This window comes from Lepeophtheirus salmonis, chromosome 3, assembly GCF_016086655.4.
Source record: "Lepeophtheirus salmonis chromosome 3, UVic_Lsal_1.4, whole genome shotgun sequence".
NCBI lineage: Eukaryota > Metazoa > Arthropoda > Copepoda > Siphonostomatoida > Caligidae > Lepeophtheirus > Lepeophtheirus salmonis.
The window spans coordinates 14,088,047-14,101,172 of record NC_052133.2 but is presented as its reverse complement, the minus strand read 5'-3'; positions in this window follow the sequence as shown (position 1 = coordinate 14,101,172).

The window sequence follows — 13,126 nt, the reverse complement described above, 5'->3', positions numbered from 1 at the left end:
ACGAGTCGTCGACAAACAAATTTTGCTTTTTTATCTCTTTTGAAATATATTTCATAAACAATTCTAAGAAATATTCATAAATTATCTCTAACTTCTTTAAAAAAAATATAATCTTTATAATTTTTTGTTAAATTGATTAATTTTATGTAGTTATGGATAAAAATATTAGCTTTCAAGCATTGAAAGATATAAATATCTCGTGTTTAGTAATGTTTTGCAGTGATATTTTATAGGAAATCAAGAAAAAATGTTCTATAAGTAAGTTTATAAAAATGTTGTTAGAAAAAAATTGGAACCAACATATTATCTTCATTTCAAACTACTTTGTTATTGTTCCAGACAACATCGACACTTACATTTCTGTATTTTCATTTATTCAAAAAATACAAAATGAATATTTACCATTTTTTTTTTCATAAATGTACAATGGGCAATATAAAACCTCCTTGAATTGGTATAAGCACACAATTTCCAACAAATTGTGAGTAGTAGTTCAGGTCATATATTATGAGGGTAGAATAAAAGCTTTAACATAGTTCTCTTGAAAGGAAAAATAAAAAAACCTCACTTTTGTCAGAACCAAAGAAATTGAAAGCAGGTAATTTGATATTTAGAACTGGGTTTTATTTTTTGGTTCATTATCTATAAAAGTGCTTCAGTTGTTTTTTAAGAGTTTTGAATTTTGTGACCGAATCAAAACCAATATAAAAAAAAATTAATAATTGATGATCTAGCTAATTTTTGGTGGAGTTTGGAGCATTATATTTAAATTACAAAATTTTTATGGTTTATAATATTTGCATGACATGTAAGTATAATTTTGGGTGGATGCGTAGCCGAAATTAATAAGTTATATGATTAAATAAAGCTTATATTATGGACTAATTAAATGTAGGTTTTCCCAGGAATTTACCAAATGCGTAAACCTGATAAATACCGGGTTCCAGGATCTTTGAAGATAAATCCTAGCCTTTAACAATTTCCATAGTTCATATTTGTAGGTATAGCCATAAGTTTCTTGTATAAAAATTGTTTCAGAGATCCAAAGGATAAAGATACTATCTATAATGAAATGCAATCATAATACCCTTTTATCCAGGTTTGTCTCCTGTTTTGAATTTCTATAATTAATAGTCCCTTTAAAAAATGTATTCCATGCTTGAACTGTTAAATACAAACTTATACTTTATCAATATTTATGTATATTTCGCACAAGGCTGCAATTTTGACGACGGTCAGAAATTGATAGGGCTCATCATAGATTTATGCCAATATTTGCTAAAATTAGTTTGGATAAGATACTTTGCTTATGGATAAAAGTTATTTGTGGGGCGAATGAACATAGCATATAATTTAGATATATATATGAGTGACTTCCAGCCCTTCTAAAATAGTTGAATCGACGTAACCGTCTTATGCACAAGTAGTAGTTTTTTTTAAGCTTGTTTAGTTGTTCAACTCATCTTCAACAGAAACATTAATGTCAAGACATACTTTGATTATACTCTATCACAGCATTTTTGCCCACTGTCGAAAATCTCCATTTATCATTGTTATTTAATCAGTTGAGCACAAAATGATCATTAAAACCTACAACAAAACTTAAGTTTGACCTTAAGAACTATTTTCATATGCATAGCTGAAAATAAATCAAGATTCGGAGGAATATTTATTCATGAAAGAGCTATGTATATGAAAATCTAAAGTAATAAAAATGATCACTAACATTTTAGCATTTGAATAGGAAAAAAAGCATTTCTTTATGTAAATTAAAGAAGGATCTTAAGCCCAAATTTAGTTTTTGTGGAAAATTTTAATATTTATGTTGAAAGAATTTTTAGTAGGCAGTGAAAAGCTATGTCTTCAGTCCATCTCTGTAGTAGTGCATCTATGTAGCCATTAAAAAAGCAAGGAAACACACTGTAATACTATAATGTTTACTTATACTTTATCGGCACAACTGATAAATATGGTTTCGAGCACTTACCAACATTCCACTGACAGTTTGTATGTTAAGTTTTCAATAACATATCTTTGTTGATTCCTAAATCTGGTAAGCCTCACACGATACGGAGTAAAAAAAGTTGTGTTCATACACGGTTGTAATACATCACCAGAACAAATGATAAAATCTATACATCTCATTAACAACTCAGTTAAAAGAAGAATAGGTGAAATGGCTTAAAACATGGAAAATAAATTGTGCAACATTATTTCCGTAATGTAATTTAATTTACAGTTAGATGAGTTCATTTTACCAGGAAATAAATATTTATTTCTCGCTTATGCTCTCTTTTTGCAGAAGATTAAAAAATTGTTTTTAGAACAGTTAATTGTAAGACAACTAATAAAAAAAACTAAAGGAGTGACGGTATTTGATATCATTGTTAACTTTTTCAGGAAGAAAAAAAACCTACTAGCTAACATTCTTACTTGTACTTGAAACAGATGACGCATCATCCATGATAGCTTGATTGTCGCTTCATTAGTTTCTTATTGAAAGCTGTACAATTGTGGGCATACAGTACACTGTGTAATCCAAACGCATGATCTGGCTGCAAAAAAAATTAGAGGTTGAATTACAAATCAGTGAATCCTGTTATTACCACAGTAAATAAGTTCAGGGCACGTTCCCTCAATTACAATCTATTTCAACAGCTTTGCATTGATAATTATTAAAGGCTTGGATGTTAATTGCTAAACAGAAAAGTTGGATGGTTCTCAATAGGGAAACTGTTTGAAACATTTATATTCATTGTTTGATACAGTTGATGAATTTATCCAAGACTCTAATAATGGGTTCTGAAATGATCTAAAGATCATCAAAGATGGCATTGCTTATTTTTCAGATATATTGACAAAATGCAACCAAGTTAATTTCCAGTTATAAGGAAATGATGCCAATATAATAAAAGTAAAATCTGTTATCCTCTACCTTGCTTTTTTTAAGCAAATTAGCAAACTCAGAATTACTAATGTGAGGGATGGAAGTCTTCTTCTTGGTAGTTTTAATCAGAAAAAGAGAAACTATATTTTTGGGTGTTGAATTTATTAATGTGTTATTTTCATTTTGTAAGAAAAACTTGTTTGTTTTTAAGGGGGGCAAGAAGTTCATATAGATTTTCAGATGGGCATCACCCTGAAAAAGTTTGGAAACCCCTTAGACAAAGAGTGAATTCATGAAGAGGATGTAGTTATTTATAGAGTAGTATTCTACACTCTTCATTACTTTAATTATGTCTCGTAACCTTTTTATCATTAAAGAACATAAAAAGATCTAAAAACTATAGAATTATCGTTCAATAGTTATTCGGAATTCTCCAGAGCTTCCAAGGATCTTATTCTAATTCAACTGATCAATATTTAAAACACTGTCTCTCGTTTAAAAAAAGCAAAGACTTCCACAGCCGACAAGAAATGCACTGTAAATTTTTGTCTCAGTGAGGTAAGTAACACTGTGTCCTAGTGGGAAAAAATTGTGACAAAATATACAAATATGGTCTTCTTTTGGCTACTCGTTTTATAGCTTTGTGTTGGACTAACAATAAAATATTTTGTAATACTTAATAAAATGTATAGGGTTGGGATTTTATATCTGGAAAATTTAAGGATAATATAAATTACAGTTTATTTCCAAAAATAGCCTCAGCTATATAAAAACTTTTCTCATGCATATGGTGTCCAAAGATAAGACAATCACTGAAGCTAACCTTGTTCTGAGCTAAGAACACACTTTCCTTTGTCCAAAGCATAAATATCTTAAAATCGTTGGGTTTTCTGGGAAAATACGCCTCCAAATACATGATTGGGACAAACTGAAACAATTTAAAATGCTATACTGAATCTGTTCAACATCCATAAAAGCTATTTGGCATTATTATCTATGGAGTTATTTTTGTCCGAAGACAAACAATGTCTGAATGGTGTTTGTATTCGGAAGACATCTCAAGGATTTTGTATTTTATTTATTTATAGAGTTTTGTCGGTTCAATCTGATGAGCACACATTCGTAGATATAGAGCACCCTGTTTTTCAATGAAAACTTGTCGATACAGTTCATTTTCTTATCTTTTATCTAGCTATTTCTTTGGTCCATAAATACATTACAATCAAAATATGATTTAAATCAGCCAGCTCTTGTTAATTTATGATCGAGAACGTATTTGAGTAACTTGAGTTATAATTTATTTCCTACTTAGAATTATACTTTGTTCATATACCAAGTGTATATATGAATGTAACAAACTAAACAATTATAGATCTGGTCATAAATCTTTGCTACTACTCATATAAGAACCATTTTATATATTTTGTTGGTGTTTTCTTCTCTCTCTCTTTCTCATTGTCTATCTTTGATTAGACCTACTTAAGATAATTGAGTATACATATTGTTTAGCCCACTAAAAAAACAAGGAAAATATGTATATATTTCTGCAACAGTTTCTTGTCAATATACACACGGGGTTGTATCGATTGTTAATATTGAGCTTGAAATTGGGTTTTTCTTTCGAATCCCTCTTTGCAATTGACCTTTGAAACACATATATTTAACAACCAATATGACAATTTTTTCAGTGGATTTACTCCTAAACAAATAATCAAACTTTTATCAAATCAATGTCAAATGAAAGCAGAACAAACAAAAAAAACTATTCAATAAATAAAGGCCTCGATTCAACCTTTTAAACGGAAGTAAGTCAGGCCGACAGTCTCCTTAAGCAGATTCCAGAATTTCTGCCTGTTGGGGCATCAGCTCGGATTATATTATGCAGGAAGATATGTTGGCCTTTTGCTCAACTGCGCCCTACACAAACAAGTCTATGAGGCTGAGGTCCGGTTAGTTTGTAGGCCAAAAATAGGATCAAACAAAGTCAAAAATAAATGACGTCTCTGAGACATGGATGGTGATGTGTGGCAGTGATGAGAAGAAGTTGAAGGAATTGGTGAAGAGGGGCCATGAGATACACCATCGTGGGATAGACATCACATTCCATTTCACGAAACAATCAGTATACGAAGTACAGAAAAATTTGGTTGAGAAGACAATAAGACAATGCAACATATATAATTATATATACCCAACATCAAAAAGGTGAGACGATGGAATTAGATTGGTCACCCATGTTTGTAAGGATAAGTTTCTTACTGTAGTAGAGTATGGTCTTAGTAGGTTTGCAATATACAAAGCTCTTAACAGTGAGACAGAAGATGAGGTGTGTCAGAATATCGGAGAAATATTCAGTCAAATGGGACCACCAAAAGAAATTATTTGTAATAATGGCAGGACGTTTAGATAAAAAAAGTTTAAATCAACCCTTGCCTGATGGAACACAAGTCTTCAGTTCACAAGATAGAATAGTTTAGAGGAACCACAGAACAATTAAAGTCTCCTCTGCTAAAACAAAAAACTCTCAAGTAATCAATGTAATCAAGTAAACTGCTATAACATATGTCCCAGATGTGAAAATTTGGTGATTCTGTCAAAAAGGATATTTAAGAATGTGTGGAGAAACTTCCTTGAGAAAAAAGAAGACAAAGAGACAAATGATTCTGTCACAGCCCCTGTCACAGCGACTAATATAGAGTTTATTACCAACATTGACAGAGTTCCTTGTTTTGTAACGGACATAAGAGGAAGGGATAATGAACAAATGGATCAAACCAAAGAAGTAAGCCAGTCTGTCAGACCTAAGAGAAATAATTCTGGAAGATTTGTTTTGACGGGTTTATTTGTGATGAGGACATCACAAAAGAATGTGATTAGAATGTACCCCGTGGTAAATGTTATTTTAGATCAGTGTAAATAAAGGACGTGAGGAAATAGCACGTGTCTATTATTTAAATTCATGGTTAAGCAAGGAAGGGAAGACACCGCCAAAACAACAAACAACGTCCTAACTGCGCATGCGCTCAAAGTTTATTTTTATACAACAGCCTCACACTGTACTTAAAAATAATTTATGAGTACTTTAGTTTACTAACCGAATTACAAAAATTTGACATTGTTCATGACGGGAATAGTTTGTCGTCATTATTTTAAATTTAACCTAATTAATGTATTTATTATTCTTATAAACGTTGAATCCATGATGATTGAGACTGATTGATCATGATGCTACTGGTTGATATTCCTGATGATGTAATTTAGTAAAAAATGTTCTATAAATTTTACTTCTGATTCAAACACATTTTTTTCATTCACATCGGTATTTAAGCATATTGAAACCGCTACGTTCCTACCAATGGCAGCATTTTGAATAAACTATTAAACTACATCAACACCAAATATTTGACTACAAAATTAGAAATTAACAAAAAATATTTTTAATTAGTTTATATTATGTACATAATAAAATTAACCATTTCTCCTAAAGATTTAATCATGTCTTGAGAGAAAATATGAAAAGTAACAACATGTGGTAAAAAATTTAGTTTAAAAAGCAACTTTAGAAACAAATTCAAAATATCTTCTAATTTTTTTTCTAACCTTAATATTTTCTGTGTCTACTTTTGTGTCTCCAATTCCACAAAACCCAATAATTTTTTGGAAGCATTTCGCAAATATAGAATCTCTTTTTCTTACAATATTTGTTTTCAAACATATAAACGCATTGTATCCTGTGCTTCAATATTTTACATGAAATATTCTTTACTCAATTGTTGTTGTGCTTTTAGAGATGATTTTTGATAAATAACCATATTTTCTTCATTTCATTGGAAGGTTAGAGTGAATGTGAAATTATTAGAGCGGAAAAGCATTATTTGATGAGAAAAAATACATATATAGACCAGAGTATAATAATAAATAATAAAAAAAATGAAACTCAAAACACATCAGAAAATGTAAAAAAATTTAGCAATTAGTATGATTACTTACCAATTTGTAAATAATATACCTTAGTCGAAGCAACAATGAATACATTATTGCCGGTTCAATTTTTGTTAAGAATGATATACAATTGGAAACTGAGAAGTATCGTAAAATTGTTTCTGGTATAAAGCAATAAAAAAACAAACGTTAAATTAAAAAAGACAACGCTTTTAGATTGTTGATTGTTAAATTGTTCATTAAACATTACGTATACAGAAATACACAAAAACTGAGGCTCAGATGAAGTTGAAGAAGAACTCTGGATCCATATTATTTAAAGAAATATATGCAACTATGACCATTATGCATACTAGAAGGTTTCTTCCCAAGGGGCAATCAATAACTCAACTTTGGTTAACAACATTAAGACTTGAATTTTTTAGTAAACCAATGTCTGGAAATCGCTTCAAAAAATTAAGTTTTTATAATTTTATATTCGATGAATACGATCTGTTGGAATAAAGAAAGACAAATTGCAAACGTGTCGTAAATTTGAAATATATTTTTTTGAGAACTGTGTCACTTATTATATATCTGGAAAGAACATACCTGCGGATGGACAACTTTTCCATTGTAAACCATCTATACGTTGCTAACAAACCTGATAAGTTTGTTATCAATTTTGGATAGCGACAAACACAGAATCAAAATATATCTTGGATACACTATTTTAACTTGGAAGAGATGACAGTTGTCTTTAAAAGTCTTAAGTAGCAATACATTTGGTTTTCAGTTTAGTTATTATTATTTTTTTTTTTTTAGCATGGACATTTTTTTCACATTTTCGAATTTGGCCGAAAAGTTACTATAAAAACATCAAAGATTGTTGTTAATAAATCGAGTCTGGAGGGATAAACCGAAGTGTGTAAAATTGTTTAAATGCCAAGATACTAAAGTCTCTAATAAAAAAGTTCATTTTTTTTATTTTAAAGACTTATTAGAAAAAGTAATTTTTCCAATTTAGAAACAAATATCAAAAAAATAATGATTTTGCATTTTCTGTAGATCTTTTAAGGTGAAATATAAAACTAAATAATTGAATGTTATAATTTAAGTTCATACCGTCATGGTTTTTTTTTGCAGATACCTTAACACGCTTTATCAAAGAAGTATTTCTCACACTGGAGAGATTTAATAGGGACTCTGGACTCAAAGTTAATCTCGAACAAACAGTGATCTTAACGTCCGAAAAGTTAACCCTGAAGGCTAAATTTCCACACCTCGAGCTTTCCAACATTTAAACATCTTAATATGAGGGAGCTATAAAGTAAATGAGTCATCAATTTCTCAAAACTAGAAAAATGTATATTTATCACTTCGCCTGATACAATTAAGGTCTGGAATTCCATCATGATCCCAAAAGTAATTCATCTTTTTAGTTATACTCCTTATGGAATAAAAAGAGACTGTATATATCACAAAGCCGGTTAGAGGCTCCCATAAGAGACTAAGAACTATGTTGCCTAAATCTCGAAGAAAACCGGAAATCATTGAATTTTTCTTGGTTCAAGAGGCTGATTCTTAGTAAGGACTTTTGGGCATGTAGAATTTAAAAAATCGACTGGAAATTGCCGCAAGAGTTATAAAAAGTTATTAAATCAGTTGACAATTTCTATAAAAGAATAACCTATAGTTGGAACTAGATCCTTCCTATAGTTCTCCCGTTACTTGGTCCACACTACCCCTAAATTACAACGACAGGTTCTTTCGGAAAACTTAGACAATTGAAATCCAACCTTCACCTAGTACAATTTCCTGATAAGTGGTCACGTCTGTAAGTATTGCCAAAGTTTCAAAGATAAAACAAAGCTGTTGGGAACCACACATTCCTGGTCTCTTTGTCATTGAAAAAAAAAAAAGAATAAACCTAACATTTTAATAACTTAAATTTTCTTAATTTTATAATCGTTTTAGAAGCTTCATTGCGAAAATGAAAGAAGTAATAAAATGTATTTTATTATAATTTAATTTATGTGTCTTTTATTATTGAGAATGATTATGTTTGCCTATTTTGATTGAAAAAAAAATAGCCTTAGAAAAAAAATTCATATCCTGTCACAACAATAAATAAGAATTTTCAGATATTCATACCCTACGTTGTATCTTTTTAAAACAAAACGATAAAGAACGAATCGTCTATGTAGCAGTTATGTGTATAGTCTTGTGGAAAATTTTCAAAGAAGTAAATCTACATATTTGCTCACATTTTGAAATCTATAAAAGTAATTTATGATATCAAAGAATTGCTTATTGTTGAAGCTAAGAATTACATGTTGCATATTGATTCCTAAAATACTACGTCAATCTAAACTAAAATAAACTAATTTATGAAATTGCAACCATATAGCTTAATACAAAGATGTTAAAATTGTGTTTTATTCTTTTCATATTTTTGAAATTTATAAAGCATTAATAAATTATATCTTCAGGATTTAGATAAATACTTAGAGACTATCCGTAAGCACCCCTGTCCAATAAAAAAAGACGGTACAATTAATACGGGATGGGTACTATATATCAAAAGTAGTGTGCGGTAGTATAATCTTGTACTTTTAGCTATTAAAACTTTTAACATGCCAATCTCCGATTGTGTTTAGATTACCAATTGAAAAACCAAAACTGAAAACTATTATAGAAAGTAAACATTAGTGGGAGAAGTTAAAAAGGATCTCAAGTTAGTAATTAATAAATAAAAAAATTGAATCAGACTAAGGGAGATACAAATAATGTTTAAAAAAAAAACTTTATCTAAGAAATCAAAAGAATTATCGTCTAAAAAACTTAAAATACCTATTGAACAAATAAGCCTTTGTGATAAAAATTTACAAGAATGTAAAAGAAGCGTGAAGACAGGAAATAATTTGGAATATATTGTCTATTATAACACAACAATACAAAGAACAAAAATATTTCATGAGATTGGAACGTTTGCAGCAATGAAAAAAGAAATTGAACACTCTTCTTGATAGACAAACAAAATTATTTTGACAACAATAAAATTGCAAGAATAAAGTATAAATTTTATTTGAAGCCTTTTAAGTGTGGAGAATGTAAAAATAGCATAACTTGTTGTTCATATCTTTAATAACTTTACAAAAATATATTTTTTATTAAAGTATCAAAAACAAAATTTTAACCCTCTGTTAAAGAACTTCTTTTTGTGACGTATATCAAAAAACTTGGGTTGAAGGTTAACCCAATTATTAAGCAAATATATTTCGTGATACACAGTTGATATAGACTCAAAATTCCACTAAATAATCTTAACAACATTATATTTGGGCATCAACAAGATATAGTTTCTAATTATTAAAGTTGAAATATTATAATTTTATTTTCCATAAAAACTTCTTTAAATATAAATTATTTGTAACGACCTTTAGGTAATAAAAATGTACTTATTAACTTTGATGAGATTGAGTTTGATATATGGAATAAGCAGCTAAAATTACATTTGTAGCAATGTAGATGCATTAAATTGAAAAAAAAGCAAAAAGCAGCTTAAAAAACAAAAAAAATTAATCAAATTCACCCAACCTTGATTAAAAATTTGCAAACAAATCCAAGAATATACCTTTTTACTACAACAAAAATTTTGTTTTTATTCTGAAGGATGTTTTAGGAATATACTAAAAATTACAGAATAAAAAACCATTTTTTAACAGATTTAAAGTAATTTTAAAAAAATTGGTATGCAGAAAATCCCAGTTTGCTGACAAAGAGGTAAACAGGGATATCAAACTAAACTAGGAAAAATAAAGATTTTAAAGTAGTAAGATTTTTTTAAAGAACATGTCTTATTTCATAATAACTTAGAAATAGAAAACTATCGATTCTTATTAGTAGAAATTTAGTTTTATTTTAGTTTCTTAACATATTGCAAATACCCCAAAAAAAATCATACTTTTTTTAAAATAACTTTTTTTCTAAGAGCTTGATTGCCCATATTCAATCCATTTCTGTTCTTTAACTGTTTTTACTCTTTCTCCATATTTCCAATCTAAAAAAAAACCAAAATAAATATCATAGTAAATGAACCATTAAGATTGGATATATTTATACATCGTTATACTTTGTATATAGGTAGATTATATGTGTATACCTACATATATTATAATGAAAAAGTTGAAGTATACAAAAAGAAAAAAAATATCTATGTTATAAGTGCTTACTGATGTATGGTTATATAACATATCTCTTGCATTAATGCAAAAAATATATGTATATATAATAAAATCTAATGATATTATTGTAGATATACTTTAAACATATGTATATAAAATATAACATTGTTCTGTACTGAAGTCTATTTAATTTTATCTAAGGTTAAAACACTATTCGTTCAATTTCTCATGCCTGCCTAGACACATTGATTTTTGTCATCAAATGATATGCAATTCGGATTTTAAAGGTTCATGTACCATAATTAACATCAAATTTATTGGAATCTTGTTTGGAGGTTTTTTTGGGAGTAACTTTTGAGTTAGGTGTTATAAGTTATTAAAATTTAGGACATTGCTTGTATGACTATTTGCTATGTATGTCTAAATTTTCATGATATTAGTAGATAGATTTATTATTTATGTTAGTGTCTAACACAGTATTAATTTAGATATTGACTCTTGTAATTAAGTAGAAAAAATTTATTTAATAAGTACCTAACCTATTTTTCATGAAACTACATGTTTGGAAGATAATTAGTTAGTAATAACTGTTTGAGTATTGTTCAATTCAATAATGAAAAATTTTGGTTAAAAAAACACTTAGAGAATCTGTTTGCCAAATAAAATCATGCCTTTTGAAAATTATAAGTCTACTTCTTATCATACGTGTCTCAAAATAGAGAATATTACTTCCAAGGTATAAGTGGTGATCAACGCGGCAAAGTATTCCATTCGGAATCCAAATCTGCTGTCTAAATTGTCCACCTAATATCATAGAATACTTCTTTTGAGGAGGCACACCACTAGACACATAAGAAAACAGGTCAACAAAATTAAACCATTTTTTTCTCATCACAAATTTCATAGCATGTTTTGCCCTGATTTCATATCTGATTTTTTTTTTTTTGCAGTACGTCAAGCTTTTATAAATACACTGGTTTGAAATTTTAAACAAATTTGTCCAATTCTTAGATGACATAGATCAAATTTTATGTAAATAGTCTAATTTTGGGAAAACAAAACAATAATATACATATATAAATAAAAATGATATATTAGAAATGTTTGGAATATATCTTCCTTCTGTAAATTTCGCCTTGATTATCACGATAAACCGTCCGACAAGGGTCTGCCATCCTATTTTTATTCCAAAATCCTTTGTAGCTATTTTCGATTTTGCAAATATCTTATTGAAATCGCTATTCTTGTTCATCACTCCCGCACCAAGGTTTTCGGTGAAGAAATATTAGTGAAAATGCAGACATTTGGCACTCCAGTTCTTTGTAAGCATCAAGCAAGTTCTTGTCTCCATTTTTATATTCAGGCGACTAGTTGTTTCCAAGAAAAATTCACATATTCATTCAAAAACCGGCCAAACATTCAGTTTCAGTGCAAGGATCTTTGAAATTCAGTATTATTCAAAACCTCCCTTATTTGTGGTTCAACAAAAATTCTGTAATAGCTAAAGTAAACTGTTTTCTTATAGTTTTGAAGCAAGAAGTTTTGATTTTCTTTAGACAGGCTCAAGTGTTTAATACGATCATTCAACTGTTCTTGCCTAAGGAGTTTAGTTTCTAAATTTGTACCTTCGTTAGTGTAATCTGTATTTGTAAATGGTCCGGAAACATAAGTTACACCTTCCGAACTTTTCTTTTCAACTACCATAGAATCTAGCAAGTCATTTAGAGGGATTCGACTGGGCAATAAATCATTAAGTTTTAATGGGGTACGTGCCCACTCCATGTTTGGATATGCAATCAGTTACTTGTTCTTGTCAGACAACCCCATTAAGTTCCTACTACAAAAAACGCAGTGATATTTTTTTTTACTTTTTTTAGACATACTATAATTTTAATATATTACCCGTATTATATATTTTATTACGAATTATTTTATTATAAATATAGTTACTAGCAATAATAAGACAAACTCGCTAATCCTCTCCATTCCTTTAATTAATATTTCATTTAGTACTAAGATTAACTTACTAATCTCTGGACGGCCGGACAAACACGTACTTTAATATTATACTATAACAAATATTTTAGAAGAACAACAGGGGGACATGTGTACAAAATTCGAAACTCGTAGA